The 22,720-nt window shown below is 41.4% G+C and overlaps 1 protein-coding gene across 3 annotated transcripts in view; it reads right to left on the bottom strand.

Annotated features, from left to right (window-relative positions):
- Positions 1-14,337, bottom strand: part of LOC119216382 (F-box-like/WD repeat-containing protein TBL1XR1) — a 29,077-nt gene extending 14,740 nt beyond the window's left edge. The window contains exons 1-2 of one of the 3 annotated variants that reach the window (XM_037469140.2): positions 14,003-14,335; positions 6,958-7,021 (exon numbers count right to left, since the gene is read on the bottom strand). The gene's annotated coding sequence lies outside the window, so the exon portion shown is untranslated. Of the gene's footprint in view, positions 1-6,957; positions 7,022-14,002 lie in introns of all 3 variants that reach the window. The other 2 variants (XM_062563341.1, XM_037469141.2) reach the window with 2 other exon arrangements.
- Positions 14,338-22,720: the final 8,383 nt, after the last annotated feature.

Here is a 22,720-nt window from a genome sequence, read left to right on the forward strand (position 1 = left end):
TCGAGCCCATGCCGTTCAGGGGTTGGTAATCAGTGACAATTTAATACAGGCAATAAAAGTTTGGTGACAAACTGTGATAAAAATTTCAACCAGGCAGGTTTGGTGTGCCTTTGAAGACTACTGCATCAATAGGTCAGGAAGACCCACGCTGTGACTGCGGCTCTGGTTCTACTCTGCACGGGGAAATGGGGCTCATTCCCGTAAAAAGGAACTCCAAGCAGCGAGGACTGGATGATTTGAAGGAAACGGATGTTTATCATAGTCTCTCACCTTGAAACCCATCCAAAAGGCTTTTCCAGTCTCCCAGTTAGTCACACGTTGTTTCCAAGCTGCAACAGGCAGACCAAATCTGGTATGACCACATACTTTCACAATAATGGTTTATATGTATGTATGTATGTATATTAAGGCTCTCAATAAAATAAAAAATACCCCAAACAATTAACTATTTGCACATTTTGAGATTCATTAATCTCGATTAATGAATGTTGTTACAATGTTGTCTTTAATTGTTTTTTCTTCTTCTAAAAACTAAATCAGAGTAATAACTTTAGAAAATGTGTATTTTAGACAGTTATTTAATTGTTAGTGTTATTTTAAACACAAAACTACACACATTTGATCATCTTTGAGGCGTTTGCCACTCACCCCCCTTCTGTTTGACACACGGAAAAATTCCATTTTGTTTTCTCCAATGTACCCAAATGATGTATCGGCTGTTTTGTTTCCGTCCATCAACTTCCGGAAGTAAACAAACTTACGTTTAACTTGATTAAAATATTTTATCCATCTATATAGATATATATCAAATACACTGGAAGGTGACGCTTATTATTTGCAGATAAACAACGCAAAAAAAAAATCTAGGCAAAAATTAAATGATTTTTCATTCTGGTATTATGCACATAAGGAGGTGAAAATGTCAGGGCTGATTACCAGAGGAAGTTGGTTATCTTTGCGCCCCATTCAAATGGTTTTCTTACTTCCACTGTGGCGTTGTGTAAGGTGCAATGCCAACTGAAATGAACTCCAATCTGCATACGGCCCTGCTAGGGTTACTAGTCTGTTGGAGTGACAGATTGCATTGGCAGGCCGAGCTCTGCCTCACAAGGCCTATGTGAGGTCAGCAAGACTAGCTGTCTGTCTGTGACAGATGGTAGCATGTAGGCCTTGCCAGCTAGCCTCACTTGAAGAATTTACTGAACTTAAGAGGGGAAAAGCAAATTGCGAGCCCCAAAAAGGTGTGGGCACCCATGACTTATCTTTAGGTGGTAAAGTTGCCCAACAGATACAAGCAGACAGGAGAATAAGTTAAAGCATCATGGTAAAGGAGTTACATTGAGGATGAGGCATGTTTCTCTGGACAAAACCCTCCAATCATTGAGCTACACTGATGTCATAAAACCTCATGACACTGATTTCAATTATGTTTGGGTTATGGATTTATACCCATATCATCACACATACCCAACCGGTGCTGAGGAACTATTTAGTTAAAATATACTAAAGAATCCCACAGTCCCATTTCTACACCTTGTTCTTGTTAGTTCACTATTTTTATTGTAGTAAAGGCATTCATCTGCATAACCTTACATAAGAACTCTCCGATTAGATGAGTGAGATGTGAGTGAAGCTAGAATCTTGGGTTGATACAAGATGTGGCCAACTGCGAGTAGGCCTGTGGCTACAATCAATATTTGATAATGAACGCTATTTGGCGCCACCTGGTACGCCCCTTTTTCCTTTGATTAATTGAGTCACGTGGTGTTTTTTGGTGTTCAACGGGGATAAAGGGGCGTCTTCAATATTTGGTTTGGAAAGGCAAAGAGAGGGGGTGAGAGATTGAGTTTATATTTTGTTGACCGCAAAGATATTACTGTAAACACCGATGATTATATGAACAGTAAAATAAAAAACTACACTGAACAGTTACGGCATCCGGGTGTCACTCAATCACAGCGCGTCCGCGGATTTTCTCCTCTACTCAGCCCCTCGGCGACACTAAGCAAGTTGCGTCGCCTACAAGCGCTATAATTTTGAATGTTGCCTTGGTCCGCTTGTCTGCTTTCTGTGTTGAAAGGGGAGGCGGGGCTTAGCCAGCATCTCCGCACACATACACTCAGAGCGGACACCGACCGGGGAACCCACACAGGTGTTGTTTTTCGTGACAACTACAGTCGAGCCAATTAGGATCAACAAATCCAAATGGACATGAGTTGCGAAGCAGCAATGGGTAGCGGGACAGAGACGTCCCGTCTGCGGTTTAAAACCCCGGGCCAACCTTTCTGGTTCCCTTCCCGGGCCGCGGCATTCTGGTGAACACATTGTCTCGAACCCTACTGCATCACACCAGGCCCGATGCTTCGCCTCACTCTGTCTCCTTCGCACTTAAATTATATTTTTTCACAGTCAGATTCAAATGTCTAAATATTCTGAAGAATAAAATATTTTTTCTCTAAAGACCATACTTTACATATTTTTATGCCATTATATTGTCATTATGTAATCAGTGGCATAAGATGGTCTGAAAATTACAATAATATTGTTTATTGCAATTCATTTGGGCCAATAGTCGCACAACAAGCCCTTTATGTTAGCAACCTTTAAGTTGTGCAGATAGAAATACTATGATTAACTCTTTCCCATCCAGGGTGCTGTTTTCTGAACTTCTGTCATCATTACGGTTCCCTGCAAACTGTCAAATGCAATCTAGCCCATAAAAGATTTATTTTCTTAGTGTGCTGATGTGGACATGTAATTGGCTCCTACAGCCCATCATCGCCTGTCAAAATCTTAGAGCAGCTCATCCATGCCAGTGTTTAAAATATACTCTTAAAAAAGGAGCAAACAATTATTATGCTTTTCGTATGGTGTATTTCTTGTATTAAACGCCTTTTCTCAACTGGGAAAAAACCCACTCATCTGTCTTTTGTCTTCAGTAGGAAAGGTACAATCACCATTCATTCCCGGGACAAAGGACTCCGCAGTATTCACGGGTGTTTATTGGCTCCAGTTCCAATCAGCAGTGATGGAAACATGACATCTGAGTGGACACGCTCATTTTCGCCCTTGTCCGTGGCAATGCCAGGTGAAAGGCGTTTTATAGATATAATAATCTAGGATTACAAGTGGACGGTTGTATTCCTCCGCTAATCAGTCACGCTTCAGTTCCATGGTGTGAAGGACACCCTGAAAAACAAAAAGGGCGTCCTGCATGTGTCATCAATGTGGAGACATAAAAAATCAGATTTTGACAATTTGTTAATCGACCTAACCCACAATTAATTGGCACGTCTAAAAGCTTCTAAGGGCTTTTGCAATTATTGCATTGATGCCACAATTAGTTTACTTCTTAATGTTAATCACAGTGGGAGCGCTAGGCTGTCAATGGCAGCCGCATGACAAGAGGCGGAGCTTCTTGTTCGTTCCTGTGGGTCACCGAGAGTTCAAACATGTTCATCTTTAGGGAAAATGCTGCGCTTGTCGCCATCACTTTTTACCCAGCCGTCCAATCAAAATTGAGGGGAGGCGGGAGTAAGACTAACCATGGTATCCTAGATGTAGTGTTGAACCAAAACAACAATGGAGGAGAAATAAATAAACACCAAGTCACTATTCTCTGTGTTTTAACCTTCATCCAGAGCAAATGTCTTCCTCATGCCGACATTTTGTCATGTGCGCATAATCCTTAACAAAACAACCAAACGCATTCAAAGAGTCTCTTCTTTAAAAAAAAAAAAAAAAAAAAGAACAAAACATCGCGCTTCTCTGGTATGCATTTAACAATAAAGTATTCAACAGTCATCTTTGTCATTCTGAAAGCAGCAATTTATCCAATAATCCATCAAAAATCTGACCCTGCTGTTCTGTGCAAAACAAACTTTATTTCAGAGGAAAATAGGAAAACTATGTTAGTCTGTTCCAATAATCAACTCTAGTTTAGGAGCTCAAAACAGAGACTGAATGAGTAACGGATAAATCGCCAACGGGCAACTTTATCGTTTACCAGCCCTGACTGTTCAGCTCGTTCGTGGAATTGTTGGTGTGGAAAAGTTGTCGTAAGGAACAACCTCAAAACTGACATAATCGGACGGTTATTTTATTGTTTATAAGTGATCACAGTGGTCAGCTCTTCTGTCTGCAAAGAAATTGCATGAAACAGTCTTTAAAGGGCAAGTTTCACAACAATATATAATAGAGAAGGAAAAACAGCAGCCTTGCTGCCAACCATAGTTCTTGGAAAAAGTGTCAGTCAGCAGGGGTCCGGAATTTATAAAAACAAGAAAATGGCAATCGGTGCCTATCGAGTTCAGAAGTTCACTAAAGGAAATATTTTAGGAATTTGCAGGCTGAAACCCTGCTCAAAACAGTCTCAAATATGTAGCAAACTAAATTTTCCTGGTTTTCAGCGCTCTTATTTATCGCAATCACTATGTGCTTCTTGTTTTTTGAATCAGGGCTAAAGAGGGACACATTTTTAGCACACTAGAGAAACGTCTGAAATATTTGCAGTGTATTTTGAGAATGGGCGGCAGTGGAAGAGGCGTGGTACACAAGCTATTTTACAGGAAAATACTGTGGGCTTAATTATAAATAAAAGACAACTTTGCTCTTTACCACAAAACTGCAGAAATAAACCACACCTGATGAAATCAGAAGGTTTTCTAAACACTTTCCTACAACCAGTATGTAAGACTGGGATGGTGTCAGTCATGTCATTTTGTTAAGTTCCTGAGGCCATGGAAAACTCTTACATGTGAGAAAAGGGTAGTCATTGTAAATTCGAGATAGTCATGTGTTGGAGGTTACTGCAGGGCAAAACAATTTTTCTGCATGTCTGCAAAATTAATAAAGTAGCAAACATCCACCAGCTATGAAAAGGTATAGTGGAGGGATGTCTACTTGAGCAGAGAATGAGGCAGGCTCGGACACCGGAATGTTGAAAAACCTCGGCAGACGTTACAAATGCTCCCAATTTCGGATACAGCACCTTTGACTTCTGGCCCTAGGAACAGTTCAGCCAAAAGTATAGAGCAATAATAGCTGATAACAAATGGTTCAATAACCGCAAACACTGTCCGATTAGTATCATTTATTCTTCTAGAAAATGGCTTTGCATAATTGACAGACTTACAATACAGCACCCAGTGATTTTCACCCAAAGCCAGTTTCTACAGAGGCGGTAAGAGCTTCAAGTCGCAAAATACAGCTTCAGTCAAGAAAACAGCCCCCTTACTAAGGGTTAAAACTATAAACCGTCACAAATATATAAGCCTGCATGTTAAGAAAAGACACATTGCTTCAGCAGAGTAAAGGTAATTAAGGAACAAAAAAAACGGCAAACCCGAAGGGAACCACGCTCTGCTAAGGAGCGTGCATCGCAGCAGAGCGTGGTGTAGAGTCAAGCACCATCTTTGTGGTAATTCGCCAACGAGTTTGTAAACTACGTCGCTGGAAAGTGGATAAACAATTCTGCTGTAAAAAATGGAACACAATCCAACCCCTTACAGACAGATATTGTGTATTGCTACACATTGTGCATCAGTGCGCAGAGATCACATTATGCATGACTCCAATCGTGACTACCCCCTAAACCGAGTCAAATACTTACTGCTATACAAAGTTCAAATGCTGATATATAGCTTATATAGCATAGCATATATATTTGCTAGCCATGTTTTGGGAAGAGCACCCATAAGAGAGGTTTAATGTTTCAATGCACTCTTGTCATTTCTGACCAAATATGCTGCTGCAATATACAATAGACAATTACTTCTTGTGCTATTTGCAAAAAATGAACCGATTCTAGGTTGTCGTGCTGACGGTGTAAACTGAAAAAAAGAGAACTTTGCACCAGTGCTTGTAGGCTGTATATGTAAAAAAACACTGGATGGCTGAGCAACTACAGTGCCTTGTTGTAGCATCATGAGTGATATAAACAAACAGAACCGAGGGCTCTACAGCGAGGGAAACAAAGCCTTCCAATGTGGCCGACCTGACATTAACACAGCTAGCTGCCAAAACGGGAGGAAGCTGTCACAGCAAAGCATCTTGGTTGATCGAGGAGAGAACCAAGTGAAAAATGTCACAAGAGTCGGACAGAAAGAGCCGGGTAGAAATAAACATGACGATCACTGTGGGGACTGAAAGCTTGAATGGATCCTGCATTTTACATTGTGCAGTGCCGCGTACTGTCACAGGAAGTCTGCTCGATTCTTTAACGGTTCAAAACAGGAAGAGTGGGCTGCTCTAAATAGCAATACAACTTTCACGGATGGTTTCAAAAGCAAAAATAGTGTCAACTCATCAGTCAAAGATAGAAGCAACTAACAACACAATACTAGTATTGTGCTATAGACTCAAGCCTCGATCCAACCAAATATTTTATTTTATTTGACCTTTATTTAACCAGGCAAAATCCATTGAGAACCAATTCTCATTTACAAGGACGACGTGGCCAAGAGGAAGGCACAGTCCACACAAGTGACACAAACAATACAGAAACAATACAGTATGACAAACACATGGCTAAAAACCACAGTTAAATTAATAAACATGTACAAAAAAAAGGCACATTACTGGAAGTACTTTGTAAAAAATGGAAGCGAGAAGTAAAGGGCTGGTCAGCAAGTACAGTAGTTAAGTATGGCTAGTTGCAGGTTACGTTTGACTATGTTAAAGGATGTGAGGGCTGTTAGTTTGAGCATGTTTCGTAATGTGTTCCAATCATTTGCAACGGCAAAATGAAAGGAGTTATGACCAAACACAGTACGGACTTTTGGAATGATGAGCCGAATGAAGTCACTGGATCTAAAAATGGCGATTGCTGTTTCCTGAGAACGAACAACAAAGTTTAGAAACATGAGTCATGACAGGTTGTACAGAATCCATAAGTGACTCTGGACGACCTATGGTGATAACAGGCACTATGAAAGCGTTTACAGATCAATCACTCACCACAGTAGTTGGTCTGTATGCCCCACCAGTATGTTCAGTGGGCCTTGTACCATGGACTGAGAACCTGCAGCAACGTGGGGAAGGAGAAGCAGTTAGGGGCATTCGAACTACGTTATGTTCAGGACAAGGAAAGGACTACGGTGAACGCTTTGGAAACCGCTGTAAGTGTTGCGCGAACTCACAAAGGTCTCATGGTAACATTAAAAAGATGATTTGAAAGGTTAGGTTAGGCCACGATGCCAAAAACTTGGGCATCGTGAATGACATGTTGGATGTAAACAAGGAGAGATGAAAATAACCTGGGACTAATGCCATGAAGCAGAGACGGCACATCAATAGAACACGTCCACTGCAAACATTCAAAGCAGATCACCTCCATGAAATAAACACAGAGCAACCCTGCTCAACACTAACTTTGTGCAGCGGTAAGTTCCGAGTTTACCATTAAGGCTGCAGACTGAGGTGGTGAAAGAAGGTTGCTGGATTGCATAATTCTAAGAGACCAGGAAATCACTGAATATTTCCCAGCTGCTTCTCTTGCTTCACTGCTTCCTTCCCTATATTTCCTGACCTTGCCTCCTTTTCCATTTAAGTCATTCATTCCCCTTTGTCCTGCATCTGCTGCCCTCTCTATTGTGTTGGTGAGGCTGTGTGGCAGAGCAAAGGGAGAGATAGTGTTACCACAAAGAAAGCACCAGCAGTTGGGTGCGGCCAGAGAAACGCTGAAAGGGTTGCGGGCTGCCAAGGGCTCGCCAGAGGACACTGCCCTGGCATGACAGGAATGGAGTTTGTAAGCAGGAAGTCACGTCTTTGTCCCAACGTTAAATACAGAACATGTTTTAAAGAGGAGTGTTCTACGTGATGCTCACTGATTCACCTCCAATAACCTGAATATAGTCACACTGGAGACTACTTCTGGAGAGCCTGTGAGTTCCCGTTGACATGAATTTCTGCAAAGCAAAAAGACACTTCTGCAGGTGTGCCTATCGGGTTGATCCGTTCCCTCGATTGCATGTTCCTGCTTTTGTCTAAAAGCAGAGTTTCCTCTACCATTATATCAGGGGAGCCCCGCCAAGCAAGATTCACATTTGCTGTTGGCTACATCAGTGTTTCCCCCAGATTTACAGCGTTGGGGGGCGGACACACACACCTATTACCACACATAAGACTCTGTGCGTTCTCGTGTGTGTGTGCGTGCACCATGCCGGGGGAGAACGCCAACAAGGTATCTTTAATAAAAAGGTAAACGTAACTTACTTCCGTACCAACAGGTGCTATAAAGAAAAGAAAATTCGACTAAATTAACTTTACCTTCTATCGGGGTAGGGGGGTCCCCGTAATATACTATTGGTTTGGACATTTTCACAAAATTACTGCCGATTCTCTTTTAAGTGCGGGGTTGAGCCCTCAGCTGATGTTTACAGGACATTAACAGGACAGTATTTTGGACGGCCCGATCCCAACCTTCTCACTCGCGGACCACACTCAGGCTCTCACTCGTGACGGTCAGATTGTCGAGAGTTTGAGGGCTCCGTCGCAGACATTTTAGGTCCCGTATGAACGCTTAGAGAGTTGGCACATGCCAACTTTAAAGCCATTTTAAATTTAAATCCATTAAAAATTGAATTTGAAGCCGTTTCATTTGACGCGCTCTTTCATGAAGGTGTACATTAAGCCCCTCGGAGGGAAACACCGGCCGCCACACATTGAGTTTGGTGTATTTTTTTTCACCACTATTTTAGCTGCATTTCCTTTCCCTGCTCTCCCTCCGTCTCTGTCGCTCACGCGTCTCACATACACTCACTACACATACTATGGCGGCAAATCACTGTCGTCAAAATTCGAGAGCACAAATCAGGTTGATGCTCGCGAGCAAAATGTGCGTCTCGCGATCTACCATGGTGACTGGCTCTGCCCCCGCCCCCGCCCCCTCACTGTCAAAAAGAACAACAGGGAGCCTGTAGAAAGCACCTTTGGGCGCGAGCAGAAATTAGCCTCGCAAACAAAGAAGTTCACGCTCTGGGAGCAAATATCTTGCGCGAGACGGACTTTTTGCTCGCGTGAAACTTCATCAATGGACCATCTTCTGAGGCCTTCCCTTATAATAGGGCATTAAAATCTTTAGCAAGCCCCGCAAAATCTATTGCTCTGACAGAAGTTGCAGATTTTGGACATATAGGCTTTAACATGCAGTATAGGGTGTGAAATGTGTATTAGTGTCAATTGTGTATAGTACGACATGTTTTGTATATACTCCAATAAAATTCTGCTCTACAAATTAATATTGAACGAATTATTCCAGTTCAGCGGTTGGCCGTCGTTCCCCCGGGTCAGCCCCTGCACATTGACGTTGGGAAACACCGATATATATATATATGGGCACAGGCTGGTCTGCTGCAGCCTGTTTGCAGGCTGGTCTATTTATTTCCACCCATGAGATGCAATAATCCGACTCATTCCAGTCCCGACTGAGAGCTCAAACTCTTCCATGCGCTCCTCATTGTTTGGATTAGTGGCTTGAAAAAAGACGTCGCGTATTTGGCTGTGGCTTCTTTACATGACCATTTAGACCGAAAAGAAGCCCAATGGTTGCCGACAATAGCTGACGAGTTCTCAATTCTGAAATGCCTTACGCCTCTTTAGCTCTCCACGCACAGTGTACCAACATTCCCCAAAGCCTGCTGACAAGAGGACTGGTCAATACTTCTCCTCTACTACTTATATATCTACATTACATTTATTCAGCTGACTTACAATAACTGCATTCAACCATGCAGGCCCGCAGGTCCGTAAACATCAAAGCCTTGTGGGTAAAGAGGGGGAGGGACACCTCACACAGACACATTCTTCACAATGTTGAACTTGACCCTTGAGGTCAAAACACACACACACACACAAGTTTGTTCCCTTGACTTTAGACATTTTAGTTTGCAGTGTTTCACCTACCTTTCAATGCACCAGTTGGATAGTTGTTGACAATCGCAACATGGAACAGTCAAAATAATTTTAAAAAAGCTGTTGGATTTTTTTTTGCCAGGAAAATGAATGATAAATTAGTTAATCAAATAATCAATATAAAGTTGCATTGTTAAGCAGACTGTTCCCACCTGAGGAGACGTTGCCACAGCACACGCCGGTCATTCTAAAATCAAAATGCAGCACTACTTAAGTTAGTCTTATGAACTGTTAAGCTTATCGAGTGTGATTTATGTAAAGTCCTGCCAGGATCGCACATGGAGGTTGAACCAGAATCTTTTTTCAGGGTGTTTGTGGTGTTATCGTAGTGCAGCGGGATGTGGACAGTATTTACCCACACTTAAATTCTACATTATAGCAAACATGTATCCTTATCTTTGCACGTGTACAGCATCCAGAGCTGTTCCACATTAGCCATTACCTCGCAAAGACACATCTCCACTCACTGCACTTGTGTTCCATTTTGTCTTTCCTTTTCAATTCACAACACTGACGAGTAGGGTTGGGTATCGTTTGAATTTGAGCGATTCCGATTCCGATACAGATTCCTTGTTTCGATTGCGGTTCCCAGCGATTCTCGATTCCGATTCTTTTAAGAGGCAGGGTCAAAAAAGTTTAAGTTTAAGATATTTTAAATGAGCTAGCTAACCAAGGGTCTTTCTGAAGGAAATAGTCTGACCTTCTCCATCAATGTTAATTCTATGAACTTTTTATTAACTTTACTATGAATTTCTAACAGGGCTGTTTTCAACTACAATATGAATATCAAACTATGAACTTGAATTTTGTATAAACATTATAAATAACAGGGGTACACTTTCCTCCAGAGAGCTTTATTTTTGAAACCTCACAAAAACACATTTACACGTGAGTGTGTGATACTGCAGGTACTTAAACGTTACTTTGCTCCCACTGATGGACGAACCCTTGGAATCAGAGGAGGAGGCAGCGCGTCAAACACGGGGCACACGGAGGGGAGGGGGGGGCGCGCAACTCTCCCAACCTCAAATCAGGGACACTTTCGCTGACGGGGGGCTGCTGGCGGTCGACGCGGGGAGTGCTAGTACAATCTTCAAGCAGCGGTTACATAAGCATACAACTCCACCACTTGTCCTCTGTGATTTAATAAGGCCAGCTAATCAATGTGTCCCGTGTAGATAACATGACTCAGCTGCCTGCTCTGTAACTAACCATATGCCCGTGTTCTCCGCTCAATGGTTTACTGTGGGAAATCAAATCAGAACATCCAGACTACTATGAATGCTCACATGATTATATTTCTAAAGACCCATCTGGTCACCGCTTATCTGGAGTACAGATTTGAGATTACTCTCTCCTCGGTCTGAAACTACCAAGGTGAAGCAGCAGACCAAACAGGCGGCTATCCACAGAACAGATTACTCACTGCTCGTTTCAAATTGTGGTGTCAGGTACAGTATGAGAGGAACCATTACTGCTGTTCAGTCGGGGGATGTTCCATAGATATGCACCTTTGCTTCCACACACACTCCATGGCCACACAGCTTTGTTTCCATACTCTCCATAGACATACAATCTTCAGTCATGCATCAACTGGGGTTGAAGTATATATTACAGTTTATTACTACAAACTTAAATAATCAGTAATACCGGTAGCTTCATTCATTTCATGATTTTTACTTCATTCAATAACATGGCATCAAAGAAAAACCAAACATTAGCAGAAAGAAATGAGTGTTTAGAACAAAAGATTTGCTGCTTATTAATTCTTTTTAAAACTTGTTTGTGGCAATGAGTGGCATTTACATGGACAGAAAAGAAAAAAAACTATAGTTTTTCCATTTGTGCAGGGATGATTACAAAAACAAACTGGATAAGCGATCCTTGAATGGAATTGGTTCCTCGATTTAAAATCCTGATAATTTCGAGCTAGCATTTTTGGTCATCACAAACAGGATTCTATGCATTAATAGTTTTTTAAGGCCCGCTTCTGAAGCATAAAAAACAAAGGCCTCCTCTATAAATAAATATAGGTGCATTCCTAATGAAAACAGCATGATGTTTACATGCATAAGGCTTATTCATGTCATTGTAAACACACTGGCATAACAAAATGAAATCTGTGTTCCATGAGGGCAGTCTAGTTTAATTCAGTTGCTTGTGTTTTCTGAAGGACCACTGAGCAGACAAGTAGAGTTTGGCAATGAGAGGTTTATCTGGTTTTCTCCCCTCGGCCTGGAAGCATCACCAAAGAGCATACAAATAAATAAACAACCAAAATGAAGAATTTTTGGTGGTGATAGTAAAAATCAACATCTACTGTTTTGATGCAGTCTAAGCTAAATGAGCCCTGCAGCTGCCCTGAGACAATTTGAACATACAGCATATCAAGACGTGGCAATGATTAAATGGTTAATGGTTCGCATTAAACAGCTACAGATGACAAGTCACCAAGCAAGGAAAACACTTGTTTACGTATGTGCGTGTCTGGCAGCTGTCCTTGCTCGACACACTAGGATAACCTCAATGCAACGACAAAACCGAGGGATGTGTTGCTAAGCACCTACTACTATCAATTGCACTTGGATAAGGAGAGAGAGCCAGCTGACGTGCACACATGTTGTGCAACTGCTTCAGAGAAAATCACTAGAGAAAAGTCAGTGATCCTAATCCAAAAAAATAAATTCTGTTTCGCTCTCATCATATGTTAAAAACGAATTGCAAATATATTTGATGATGTATTCAACAAGTTCAACAGGCTGAGCAGCTTAAAATAAGGGCCAGGTCAAGTCAACGACGTCCATCAAGCCGCAATAGTAAGTTTCACAATTGCAGTAGGAAAAAAATGCATGCTTAAAAAATATTACTATTGGCAGGGCCTTCATAATCCAGTATTATTCAGAATCTCCTCCAAATGGCCAATAAAGAAAATGGATTGGTGACCATGGATTGTGTGTGATAATACACTCAAGAGGTTCAATTCAAATCGAAGACAAAAGAAGCTATGCAATCAAGACATGAATATGTAGAACTGAATTTCAAGTTACAACTAATATCTTTACCCCAATTAGCTTGTGAATTGTGACTGAGCAGAGTCTGTGTTACCAGTCTCTTCCCTGCTACCACAGATACTGAGGGCTTATCTGGGACTGGTACATTGTGTCATTGAGTTGAGCTTCACAAGGTTGGCAAGTGGCCCTCTTGGGTGTGTGTGTGTGTGTGTGTGTGTGTGTGTGTGTGTGTGTGTGTGTGTGTGTGTGAGCGTGCATGTGTGAGCGTGCATGTGTTCACCCCTCCCCCGCACCGCCCACAGCTTGAACAACCAGCTGCAAAGCACTGTAGAAAGCTTTGAATAAGATTGACACAAAGGGTAATACAATAATATAAACACTGCACCGTGGCAAAAATATGAATGCACTTTATGCGAAGTACAAGAAAGGTGAAAAAGCAACAATATCTACACCGTCGGGATAACTATGGGCCTGCAGAGCAATACAGCTAAAACCGGTGAGTACAACTATGGGATACAATGCTAACCTTTCTACAACCATATTTTTAGTTTAGATTCATAGCTGATGTTTTTTTTAAATAAAACTTATACAACACTAAAAATGACTAGTGCTTCCCACAGTTTAATTCAAATAAAAAGTAAAAGCATGAATCCATCATTGAAAAGTCTAATAGAACATTTATGATAGTTTGTTTAAAAAAAAAAAGTTGGACCCCTGAGTACAACTAATTATCTATCACTGGTGATTACAAAAGCCTGAATATATTTGATACATTATGTGGTTATAGTTAAAATCAAAACTCTAAAAGTGGTTCAAATTCAAAGCTAGCAGCAGTTGCAGGAAGGAAGGGCGCGCTCACATTCAGACCTACCACGAGAACAGCCCCACGCGCACCGTGCGCGCGCCTACTCACGCGCTGACGCTGCCCATCCCCCACCCAAGCGAAAAAAATAAAAATAAACCCTCAAAACATTGCAATAAACCGCCCAAACCTCGGACATACAGACATATGCGTATACGCTACCGCTGGACACTATTTATACGGGCAATAATAACGTAAAATGAGGACAAACACTCACCTAAAGCTGCAGTTCACTCAGAGGGGGTGCCTTCTCCTCTGTCTCTAGTGTGGAATCTCCTCCTCCACCGTTGTTTTCTAGCTCTAATTAAACCTAAAAAAAGCGTTATAACGGCCTTCAGACCCGGCCAACCGGTGCTAGGAATCCCCAATGACCGATGTGTTTTGGATACACGGGCATATATGATGATAAATCCCCTTAAAACGAGCTGGGTGGACAGTTTGGTCAGATTGTAGGTTTGCTCGCTAGTAGAGAAAAGAGCCAAACGGTTCAGTAGCAGCCAACGGCTCCAGTCTGAAACACAGAGCAGCTGACTTGCCAGGCGAAAATGAGGTAGGCCTGAGCTCCTCGCTGCAGGAAGCACGCTCCAGTCGCATAGACATCAAAATGGGTGTCGCAGTAAGGATGATGTAGTCGGGTTGAGGTTGGCGGTAACACTTCAAAATTAATTTACTTTTTTTTCTAACACTACTATCACTACTATCATTATTTTAATAATAAATAATTATGATAAATGATACATTGCTATTTTTTGATTTACCCTGTGGGCATGCTAGTTTTGCTGTTGCTAAACTGTAATCTACAGTTAAGGAAAGGTATAGCTTTGTTTACAGTTTTATTTCCAATCTTCCAAAAAAGTGTAGTTGTGTATGCTTTGATCGATATATTTGAATAAATAAAGTGAAAGCTTCTTTTACTTTTAAATGAAAAGCCTCACCAATGGTTTGAGAGGTTCAAATGGCAGTGTCCTATTTCATAAGTGGGCGGTGGTCATGACGTGTAAACACCACGTGTTGAGCGAACGCATTGCTGGTTTGACAGTGAAAATATCTCTTGATCAATTAACAAAAACCACGTTCGATTATACACACAGGTGTAACAGCTTGTAAGTGAGCCACAACCAAACAAAGATGTTTTTTGTATATTATTTAAGCTTTTTTACAATACAGAGAAAATGGTCAGGATTTGCTTGTATACAATACATGCAATTACTCAATTTACCATAATACAGCAGATTTTAGTCATTCTAATGCAATTTTTTATTTTCCATTACAATGAAGTATTCTGTATATTATTTTTAACTAAATCATTTTACTATAGAAGTCAACTGAAGAAATCTGAGTATGTAAAAAAAGCAGGAGCCTTAAATTTGATGTGACAGCATCTCTTCAGCGTAAAACGCGTCATATAAGAAAAGAATGTCTGAGACTGAGTGAGAGGCTTTGTGATGTACTGATGCTAAACACATACAGATGCATATCCTGCAGACATAACACAATAAATATCTAGGCAGGAGTGCACGTGTGTATTAACTGAATGCATTCAATTGGCAACATGCACACACACATATGGTCCATCTGAGTTAAACAGACACACACGCACAGAAGGCTCTCAAGTGGTGTGTAGAGTGCACTTTATTGTGGCTGTAACAGGAGAACGGAGCACGGGGGGGCATCAGTATTTCCCCCCCCCATTATGGTGCTTTCCAATAACCGAGCAGGCTTGTAGTACAAGAGGGCCCATACAATGTTGATCATGGCCCAATTGTTTTACCTTGTTTTTATTTGCACACTTTTTTGCCTGTGTCTGTTTCGATTCAGAGGAATGGCAGCCATCCCATTCAACAGTCAAGTTATTTGACTTCTTTTGTGTCCTGTCGCTGCTAACTGAAAGAAGCAAAAGCAGAAACAGCTCCAGTGTGGTAAACTGTGAAGTGAAACACCTCAGGGCAAAGCAGTCCACTGTCTGGGTAATGACTTTCTGGGAAACCACAACACGCCATTTATATGCAGCACCCAGACCAAGTGTTTTTATCCTCTGTAATCACTCTGCAGCAGCAACACACCATCTTGGTTGGTTGTTTTTAATACAATAATCTAGGACTTGGATTACCTTTTAAAATGCTATAATAAGTACTTGGGTTAATGTGCAAACAAGCACAACATTTGCAAACTACTGTATAAGCACTCTTTTATTTGCACGTTCATGATGATAAAAGAGAATTTTACTCCAATGCGACAATCCACAAGTGACAATTTGAGAACAATTGAGAAGTCCATTAAGTGAAATGAAAGAGTTGTTATTTTACCTGCACTGTAAAGGAAGGTTAACACAATCTCTTTAACCTGGCCTGTCTTTGTTCAGTTTACCAACATTTGCTTTGCTTGACTGTTAGGATGCAAAGCATATTCTTTTTTTTCTATGGTACTAGTTGACTATTTATTGTGTCAATACTTATCACAGTGGTTTTGCTGTGAAGCCATTTAAATGTAAAGGTAAATCCTGAACATTTTAGGAATGAAATGCTTCCTCGTCGAGAATTAGAGTCTAAGACTGATACAACTCTGCACGGCAAATATGAAGCCAGATAAAGCACGATAAGCTTAAAATGCCAAAACAATATGATGTGATTAAACCGGTAGAATATAGTAATAAAAGTAAAGTAATGGAGGACAGACACAGAGATGTGCACACTCACAGTCCCTCACACAACAGACCGAATACAAAGTTACAGAACCTGGTGAGATGATTTACCGACTGTAAGAGTTAACAGAAGCCTATACTTTATAATACAGACACGCACACTTCATTTGACTGCTTTTTTCAGTCACTGCACATACAACAATAATAGCCTGTGGCCTTTAAAACCCACACTAGCTTTATACTATATCCACTTCACAGGACATATAATACTTCACTCCACCTCTGGCATATTTAGTGCTTTGACAATGACAAGGTCTCAACAAAGCATAGCTCCATAATATGTCTTCATAAGCCTTACAGTAATGGCTGTTCTCCACCTACGGAGCAATAATTCATCTTCCATGGTCGCCACTCGAACAGCATGGTTGGCTGTTGACGTTAAGTGATTAGATTATTTAGCACGGTATGCAGACAGAGACAAACAGATACTGCATGAATGTGCATGTGGGCTTCTGAGTCGACGTTCAAGTTGGAAGAAGAAAGAGACAAAGAAATGTGTCTTTTTTATGCACATGTGTGTGTTTGTGGGTGTGCAGGAGAAAGAGGATACGAATGTTCTGACTTATCAGGCTGATAGAACAGAGAGCGAGGAGAGTCGGTTTAATATCCTCATCGATCCCAGCTCACCTCGTTACACATTAACATTTACGACTAGGAAATACAGTTCAGACCCACAGACGGACTCTCCCGGGTGAGAGGCAGACAGAAAGATAAAGGAGCGCTCTCTAGCAGAGGAGGGGAAAAGACCAATAACAAATCCCAGAGTGTGTAAACAAACCTGAGTAATAAAGCCTACCGAGTGCCATCGCTGGTGATCATGGATGCTTAATAAGAAGCCCCAATAATTCCCTACGACAGAGAAGAAAGATACTAAAATCATGAGTATATGCTCACTAGAGATAAATTCAGCCGTTGAAGGTTTGAAAGAGAATGTTTCTCATTCTCATTCTCAATTTCTAATTAATCTTGCATAATTTATTAAAAACGTATCCTTGAGATAATAAACTTTTACATCAAGTATGTTCTTGTTCTGCAGTCACAACGCGATACACACAACAAGATGGTTTAGCAGCAATGGTAGAAAGTCACTAGACATTACTTGCATACAGTACAATATGCAGTATAACAGTACACTATTATTTTGAGTAACTTTACTTCAGAATCTCCATTTCTTCTTTATGTTTATGCTCAGTGGGAGAAATACTTTTTAAAATATTCACAGTCAATACAGTCAGTCAACCTTCTATACCACTTATCCACAGAGGGTCACGGGAGGAGGTGGAGTCAATTTGAGACAGGGTCCACCCTGGACTGGTAGCCAGTCAGTCGCATTCACACACCTGAAACGGGCCATTTAGAGTCACCAATTAACCTGGAGCAGTGACTGTGGGCATTCCTCTCGGGCTGCTTACAGTCTCTGCAGCACAGTACGTGACCTGAGAGGACACGGAGCACCCGCTGTTGCTTGATGATTATTGCTTTGAGCTCAGGTGATGGACATTTTATCCTCTCAGATCTTTCCTCCCCCTGTGGAACTGAACATGTTGACCTCTGGACCCAACATTTACTTTTCACGAGAGTCCCCTGTGTAGGGTCAGTACTTCCACACCGAGCTGTAAGAAAAGTTTTTTGAATTATACGACAAGGCTGCAAAGATGGCGCCCGGGCCACCACAATGCTAACCAAGGCTACGGTGTATTGAAAGGTCAGCGACCTTGGGTTTCAAAGTTCAGTTTGTTTGAACCCTTGCTCACGTATCAAGTCCTCCTCATAGAACTCACAAAATAGGGGGCCATAAAACCTTGCCTTTATAAAAGTAAAACACTATTTAAAGCACTCCCATGAGTTTTCTCAACAACACATCGTTACATTAGTGCCATTTATCTGCTTTGATTGTTTGAAGAGTTCTTCAAAGCACAAATGAAAACTCTGTCACAGGGCTGTAGATCTGTATTGTTGTTCCTGACATTCACACATGTACAAAAATCCTTTACATTTTGTATGTATACCTCATGTGTGTATGTATACAGTGGGACTTATGAATTTATGACAGAAATCGTCTCCCTAAAGTGGGACCATACCTCTTTGTGTCAGAAGTTATCCAACCACACTGTTCAGTTCAATGCACTCAGGGTTCTTTACCACTACGGCCCCACTTTTTTTGGCTGAACCAGTATGTTTCATAATGATGATTTATGGAAACCGGTTTGGGCTCCAGTGGATTTCTTTTAAACTGAAACAAAATATATTTTTTCTTTGTTAACTGGTAAAAAGTAGATGTTGATATTTTTATTACAGGAACAATTAATTCGCTGCATGTAAAGCAACCGCGAATGTTTAATTGAGTACCGAGGAGATCACAGCTGTTTTTTAGAAAATCATTTTCAAAGCATGTTGAACTTCAGCTTGTTTTACCACAATAAAGTAGGAACTCAATGATTACTAGGATATTCATGACAGGAATGACATACCCTCAATAAATGATGATAGAATAGTGCCACAGGAGCTCACGTTTGACTGAAGTAAGATATCTTTCGACACCCACTACATACACTCATAATCATAAACAAAAATGGAATTAAATGTGGTGTTTACAGTGTAAATAATAAAAGTATTTATACTGAAACTCTTCACAGCAACTTTGACTTTAAAGGAGCTAAATTCAATAACCAGCCAAAATCAAATAAGTTATTTAACATGCAAATACACATAATGTCTACGTGAGCAGATAAAGAAGTCACTCTTCCTCTTTGTGTTGTAATCCAAGCTTCTTTGTTCTTTGTTGACAGAGCTGGGTCGGCCCTGTTATCGAATGTGAGCATGACCCGCTTGCTAGCTCGCAGCTAGCTTCACATAGTTTGCACTGTGAGCACTGCTAGCTCGCTTGGCACCGTTAGCTAACAGCTTAAGTGTTGCCAAATTGAGAACTGTCATCAGGATATACAGTAGATATGCCAATCTCACAAATTTAATGTTGCAGACTCTTTACATTCAGAAACTGTTTTCAGTGATTCTTTGTTGTTTTCCAACCGCGTCAATAAGGTTGTATCAGATTCAGTGAATTTGGGACCTATTTTACATCCCAAGGTGACGGTGGTCTTTGTGTAACAGCATGGCTCTACTCAGAGACACAAAAGGTGACAGACCTTTAGATCAAACACGACAGGAGAACTATAAAAACATAATACAATTCAAAACACAAGAGGAAGCGTAGGCTACTGAGGAAGAACATACAACACGTGAAATTGTCAGCACTTTTACGTCACGTAACAACAACTGAAGCCACCTTTGCCTTTCAGTTTTGGACCCATCAGTCTGTTAAGTTTGTATTCATCTCCAGAAATAGATACCTGCATATTAATGCGACTGGCCACGTTTCTGGTATCAGAAGCGTTCTCATTCAGTTTAGAGTCTACGTGGAGAGCAAAGCAGCAGTGAAACGCATTTGGCAGAAATGCATTCTGGGACCCTATCAGCTGTTGCCTGACTGGTTTAATCGTTCTGTCAACACTGGAAGTCGCATGGTAGACAAAGTCTTGGCGATAGGGTTTTGCGATTGCTCGCAAAGCAGCAGCTCGTTAGACTAGCTTGCTATCGCATTGAAGCCAATGGTCAACAATCAAATACATGACCGACATCATCAACGCCGTCCACCATTGCCGTATCCGGTATTACAGTGGCAACATTTTGTCTGGTTTTCTCAAATGAGTTGTTGTTTTCAGCTGTTGGAACATATGATATCATTGGTAGATTTGTATGTTTTATGAATGGAAATGAAGATGAACTAATTACTTTCTTGGTCAAAATAGAAAGATAGAAAGTACATTTATCATCCAAACAATAGCAATTCTTGCTGCAATAAATAAAAGATATAGCCCCTTAGAGGCGGTGGACAAATAGTATGTAGTATAATCTTAGAGGTCATTTTACACAAAGTGGCTTTGTAGCTTTATTATTGTTGGTCCTCTCAGGCTTTTCTTCTCTTGCCTTACTGCCTATAATATCCATCTCTGTGATTCGCTACTCAGATGGAATCATCCATCTCTATGCAAGAAGAGAAAAAGAGAGGGAGAAAAGTGGGGGAGGGGTGAGGAGAGAGAGGGAGAGCGAGCTTATTGTAAACTGTAAGAGGTGTGCAGCAACTGGGACAGATTATGTCTGCGGAAACGAGGACTGCAGGATCCCACCCATCCCCCACACCACACACACACACACACACGCTCACACACCACACTACGCACACACAAACACACACGCAGACACACTCACACACTAGAGCTCATTTGTGCCTGGCTGGTCACCTCACTGCAATAGATAGATTCCACCCCACCCCCTATCCTCTGCTCAGTCATTCAGACCTGGGAGAGTCAATAACAAGCTGACATCATCATTGGTTTTGTAGGATACAGTGTTGCCTTTATTGTAGCAGCCATAGGAAAGAGAGAGAGAGAGAGAGAGAGCAGTGCCCTCTGTGTCACTGATGAGGCCAGGGCCCGAGCGACCGAATGCAGGTCAGAGAGCATACGTGGACAGTGAGAGAGAGACACACACAGCGGGGTGGGGGAGGGGTAGAGTGGTTCTATTGGTCTGTCTGGCTATATCAGTGACACAGACAAAGATGCATAACACACACACACACATATGAAAGCACAGCCTGGTATATACACGTACACACAATCAAACACACAAATCACGTATGTTGCTTTACACATGGTTAGGCTGTTATACACAGAATAACCCCCATACACACACTTTTTATTCCATGAGTAATGCGAGATCTTTGTAATAAGTGCAACGCTGGAGTCATGACTTGGTCAGCTAGCTTGGGCTCAGACTGGCTAGTTCAGGGCAGTCAAAGATAAATCAGAAGTAATTGTTTTTGGTAACAAGAATGAGCGAATGAAAATCAGCGCTGAGCTTCAATCACTGATGTTAATAACCACAAAAAAACCAAGTGTAATTATGGGTTTGGACCTCAACCTGCACAGCCATATCAAGACAGTCAAGACAGCTAAATAAGCCTACTATCACCTGAAGAATATATAAAGGATTAGGCTTAGGAAAGACTTAGGTCTCAGAAGGTTTTGGAAGCAGTTCGAGGCCTCACTAGGACCAGGAAAGTGGATCACATCGCTCCAGTTCTCAGGTCTTTACACTGACTTCCTGTCCAACAAATATTTGACTTCAAAATCCTGCTGTTGGTTTATAAAGCACTCAGTGGTTCAGGGCCAAAGTGCCTTTCTGATCTGCTGATACCTTATGAACCGCCACAAACCTACTTTCGCTTCCCAGAGTTCAGTTTTTTTTCTCCACATATCTGGAACAAAGTCCCAGAAAGCTGCACCTCTGGTATCTGTTTTCAATGTCCATCGACCCCTAAATACTGGGAAAAACCAACTGTTTGTTAATGATTCCTGTAATTAATACTAAAAACGACTCTTTTGGCCTTTAAGGGGTTTGCTGTGAATTACATTGAGCCGACTGGCAGCTTCTTCTATGTATTTTTGCGCTTCAAACAGAGGTATCTGTGTCCTCTTTATGCTGAATCAGTCTAACAGTTTCCCTACTGACATGAGAGTACTACAACTTCTCATTTCACTCTCGTAAAGAGGGCAGACCCTCACGCAATCAGTGTCTCAGCCATAACTCCCTCACCCTCCCCTATTACACACACTCATGCACAGCCTACACAACATTCCAATCAATTTTCCACAGGGTTCAGCATTCCAGCGTGGTGTCTTTTGTCCCACTGCATACGCAAAGGAGTTGGTTTGTATATCTGTTTAAATGTGTGTGTTTGTGTGTGTGTGTTGCTTTAGCAGGAGGCCCAGTGGAAGGCGTTTCCCGTCTGATCAGTTGCCCTGGCCTCATCTTCTAATCCACGCTTGCATTACTCTACTTCCTGACCAGTAGGAGGCTGCAGCAACAGGTTCACTATAGATAAAGCTTTTCTTTTGTTGAGTTTCCTGTAAAATGACACATTTACAATAAAGAGCTATAAAACTCTCAGATGAAGACCAGAATGTGTCCCATAAACCTGAAAAAAGCAGCAACAAAATGATAAATCTGATGGGTTTGGGCATCAAAGTAAATGTCAGAGATTCAAACATACAATGGGCAAACACAAAAGTGAGCTCCCACAAACAGTCAAAACAGTTGGTAAATGTATTCAGGGCCATGTGGTGTGGCTGGCACAAAAGACAGAACGCAAACTAAACTGCACTTTAACATTAC

The sequence above is a fragment of the Pungitius pungitius genome, chromosome 7, assembly GCF_949316345.1.
Source record: "Pungitius pungitius chromosome 7, fPunPun2.1, whole genome shotgun sequence".
Lineage (NCBI taxonomy): Eukaryota > Metazoa > Chordata > Actinopteri > Perciformes > Gasterosteidae > Pungitius > Pungitius pungitius.